Source organism: Chelon labrosus (genome assembly GCF_963514085.1).
Source record: "Chelon labrosus genome assembly, chromosome: 14".
NCBI lineage: Eukaryota > Metazoa > Chordata > Actinopteri > Mugiliformes > Mugilidae > Chelon > Chelon labrosus.
Window position 1 is genome coordinate 16,652,738 of NC_140347.1, and position 5,205 is coordinate 16,657,942.

A 5,205-nucleotide genomic window follows, 5' to 3' on the forward strand; every position below is an offset into this window, starting at 1 on the left:
ATAAATCCTAACGATGCCTTCTTCGTTAGCTGCTGCCAGGACGTCCTGTAGGCCTCCAGCTGAAGAAAAGGGACATTCAGTTAGTCAAGATAACTGCCAGTGTCATATTACGTACTGAACATGCAGTATAATGACATATACATATAGATTACCAGAGGAGAAAGCTAATCCAAATGGGGGCACGGAGTCTCCCAGGTTCCCGTAGGAGATGTGCTCATCGTGCCGGATGCACTGGTAGCCTTCAAGCAGAGAGCTCAGAGGATGCCTGGACCAAGGATCTGCAGGGAGGGCTGGGAGTAAACATGAATAGAGACACATTTTGTAAGTCAGACTCTGAGATAAAAGTCTTACATTCTGACTGATTGTTCTAATCAAAACTTTTACTATTACTTATGATTAATCCGTGTCCACACTGGCAGATTTCACTACTTATTTTCTAAATGTTGTGTGACAAACTATTTTCTATTCTCCTTGACTGTGTCGCTGAAATTTTACAGACCCATATTTCAATATTTTTTGTTTTATTTTACTTTACTTGAAGGTCGGCCAGGTCACAAAGGACTATAATGCCACATCCCAAACATGTAAGCCTATACACAAATGTAGCAACAGCAGAATTTATGGTTCAAGAAACACTGATAATCTTGCCATAAAATCTGAAAAATAGACATCTAACAGTTCTGATATTGCTAAAGTATGCTATAATTACAATAAAAATGTGTTTTGAATATTAGGTTGACCGTCTGTTGCTTTATTTTTCTGTATAATAGTCCCCTGTATGAAGAAATTCCAATACTGAATGTCTCAATCCACCTCAGCAAAAGTGATCCTCTAGAGGAAATGATATGTGGACCCTTGGTGAAAAGAAAAATGTGTCTACAGCTGCGATGGTGCTGGATTCGTCTGGAAAGCACTGGTGATAGTTGTTCCTCCACACATAAATGACTACCTTACAACCTCTGGACAATATCTGTCTGTAATTTTGTGCTAAAAATTACTTATTTAGCACGTTATTCTGTGCAATATTTGTTTTTCTAAAGTGCAGTATCATTATTAGATTAGTTGGTATTGATGACAGGTCCATAGTGTATATCAAACCTGGTGTACCTTTAATGTATTCATTATTTTTCCTCTTATCTTATGCCCACTTTATATCTACAGGTCACAGGTAACACCTAATATATATACACAATAACTAAAGTTTGAGTTGCTGTGTCTCCTGCGTAAATTGCGCACGGCCCCCTTCTCTCTCTGTTTGGAGACAGTATCGATCGAGCTGCTTTCCGAGTCACATAAATCTATCCGGCTTTCTACATGTAGGCCTATCTACAGTGTCTTAAACCAGATTTCAAGAATTTATGTTAGATACGAAGGAGACTTGGTTGCTGCTGCAGTGTGCGTTATGGATTATCAACTTTGGTGGTATTAGGCCCAGTTCAAACCCGGAAGCTAATGTTAATTTGAGCTAATGTGCAAAAAAATAAAAGGTACTGCAATGGCAACAGGAATAAGAGTGAATCAACGATTCATCTGCAGTTACGTGTAAAACTACTGCTTTAATAGTCCAAATATGAAACATCAAGGTTGTGTTATATTACCCCTGATTGTAACCTAGCCTTAAATCCACTAGTAGTCGTGCAGATAACACAATAAACCGCAAAACACACCACTTCGGTGCTCGTGTCCACCTTCAATACACTTAAACGCATCGCTGTCTCACCATTCTGCCTCCGTCTGCCCACTCCTCTGTCAACAATTGAGCGGAAAAGCATCCCTGCGCTGCAGCAGAAGACGATCTGGAACAAATCTTTGGTTACAGAGCCGAAAAGTTTGCTGGATCCCCCTCTTTTTTCCCCGAGTCGCTGCTGCTGCTGCTGCTGCTCCTGCTTCCCGCGAACAGATCGCCTGAGCAGAGACCGAATCACCCGCTAAACTTGCGTAGCGCGCTCCCATTGGCTGAGACGGCGACTTCCTGGTTTGGGCACTTCCGCTTCCGCTTTCTTTGTGCCGCTGTTTTGGTAGGGAAGTTTGCCACAAAAACTAAAGAAGGAGCCGCCTCTTCAAAAAATAACCGCCTACTTTTTAAATCCTAACAAATTCATGCTGATTCAACATTCCTGCATCAAACCCCGATTCAAGACTGTTCAGTTTATGTCGAAACTGCATCGGAAGGGTGGTATTTCATCTGTATGATCAATTTGACGTTAAACTATATTGAATATTATTACTATTAAAATATTATTAATATTAAAAACTATGTTCATATCATTAAAAATAGACTGAAGAGTTTCTGTTATTTTCTTTAGTCCACTGACTAAAACGGTGTTGCCAAAATAATGTGAATACATGTCACAGCACAATACACCTTAATACTTAATAGTACTACAAACCAACAGCTCTCTCAGTTACTTTAATACAGCTGGATATTGTGAAAGCAAGAACAAGAACTTCCTACATGCATTATAGTGTTTTTTTCTGGTCCATAGTATAAAACTCTCAGATTCTGTATTTTTATTTAATTTTTTTGTTAGTGCACAAAACCACTAAGAATAAGAATAAGAAAACCTTTATTTGTCCCACAATGGGGGAATTGCAGTTTGCAACAGCATGCAGAAATGGCAGAGATAGAATAGATAATAGATATATTGCACAGACTGGTGTTACTACACCATAAGGTGTAATAATATTGCACATATTAGGAGTGCTCGTTGTGGAGCCTAACAGCAGCAGGAAGGAAAGATCTTCTGTATCTTTCCTTCACACATCGAGGGTGAAGCAGTCTGTCACTGAAGCTGCTCCTCAGTCCTGTCAGATCACCGTGCAGGGGGTGGGACTCATTGTCCAGCATGGAGGACAGTTTAGCCAGAACTCTCCTGTCACCCACCTACCTCACTGAGTCCAAGGGGCAGCCCAGGACAGAGCTGGACTTCCTGATGATCTTATCCAGCTTCTTCCTCTCCCTCTCTGTGATGCCACTGTTCCAGCAGACCACTCCGTACATGATGGCTGATGCCACTACAGAGTCATAGAAGGTCTTCAGGAGTACCCCTTTCACTCCAAAAAACCTCAGTCTCCTCAGAAGGTAGAGCCTGCTCTGTCCCTTCCTGTAGAGTGTGTCTGTGTGGTGAGTCCAGTCCAGTTTGGTGTTGAGGTGAACACCCAGGTACTTATAAGAGTCCACTTGATCAATGTCCATTCCCTGGATGTTCACTGGTGAGGGGAGGGCAGAACGCCGTCTACAAATATCCACCACCATCTCCTTGGTTTTCCCCGCGTTGATAAGGAGGTGGTTTCGCTGACACCAGTCCACAAAGTTCCCCGTCAGTCCTCCATACTCTGCGTCGTCATCATCTCTGATGAGGCCAACAATCGCAGCGTCGTCAGAGAACTTCAGCAGTACACAGCTGTCGGTGTTGTGTCTGCTGTGTAGAGGGTGAAAAGAAATATCACAGAAGTGGAATCAAGGGGAGAAATGTTTCAAGTTAAATCGACATTAAAGATAAAGTGGCCATCTTGAAGATCTTCATTTGGTTCTCTTTGGCGGCACTTATTGCGTTACGTGGTCACTGCAGGTGTGTTATTGAATCTCACTTGTTAGAGATCCAACAAGCCACTGCATTAACATGGACGCTAGTATCTCTCTAACAATCGGAATAATAGCCCAATCAGGGCAAAATGCTTCATGGAACCATAAGAAGGGACTGTGGACCGGTGGTTGGAGAAGCACTTTTGGGAGCGCTGGTTCAAAACCCAGCTTCCTGAGCAAGCACCTGACCACCTGTATTTTAGTGTTTTAGTTCGGTCCAAGTCCCATCCACTAATTTGGAGGAGGTGTAGTTTATGACCTATATTGCAGTCAGTCACCAGGGGGAGCTCTACTTAATTTGGCTCCACTTTTGAGGAGCAGTTCTGCCGCCCATCTTTATACAGTTTATGTAATGCATGAGCTATGGTTAGTAAAACTTTCAGTAACTGAGAATTCATGTATTTTTCTGTTCTTATCCCCCAACTCACTTTTAAATTACAATTCATTATAAGCAAAAAAAAATTATTGCCCTATTAGTCTTTATTTTGATCACTTGACTCTTATTAATCTCCGTATTTGTTTGGACACGTTTAGCTGTTTACCAAAATATATTGAAGTTGAAGCTATGCAATAAATATGGACTTAAAGGGCAGAATCACAGCTTTCATTTGTAATAAAAATAAACATCTGTGGTCCTGGCCACTGCTCTATCTTAATAGTTTATTATTGATTAAAACTGCCACTACTGCTCAACCACCTGATTAAATGATAGGCCATGTAAATAAGGATCGGTAGTTAATGTTTGATGACCTTCAAGGTTCTGATAAGAAGAAAACTTGGCAAATATTAATATGTTTTAAACCATGATTGATGGAGGAAAAAAGACAAAACACAAAGATTCATGCAAACTAAAATGAATGTATCTCTTTTAACCACAGGAACAATGTTAAGTATGTTAAGTTCGTTTTAATTATGCAGGTTATTTTTTTACTTTGCCTCCTTTTAGACTAGTGAACAGACAGCAACAAAAATAAATAAAAAACCTGACTGTTTCTATTAGTGTTATTTCAAATTCATACTAGTTTGTGCATATTTTTAACATTAATTACCTATTTATCCAAAAAGCGTTTAAAAAAGGTGATTGGACTTCCAAAGAGCTACAAGTCCAGTTGCTTTTTTCTTAAACACTTTTTGGATATACCATGACGTGGATGACTGAGAACCTTCACAGACAATTCCCTCTTTACTTATTTTAAACCTTATTTGAGACACTTTGTAATTAATATATAAATTATTTTAGACAGTTCTGTGTCCTCAGAGACAAATAAATGTTATTTTTTTAAGTTTGCCTGAAATAAAAGGTACTACAATGTGTTGTTGAGGTCAAACAGGTTTAGTGTTATCTTTAAGAAAACAATGGTTTGAATTCAGACATTGGGGTCTCATTATGTCTAAACACATTAATAAGAACTGAAAGAGACACATAATTAAAACATACACATAAGACTAGCACTAACACTGTGAGGAAGGTATTGTACTTCCGTAGTAGTCTTCATGAATCTATAACAATGAGTGAGCTACATGTTCATCTTTGATTACTGATTTCGAAAAAGAACAAAACCATACCACAAAAGAATAAACCTAATCTTGGGTTAGGGGAAAGGGATGGGGGATTCAAT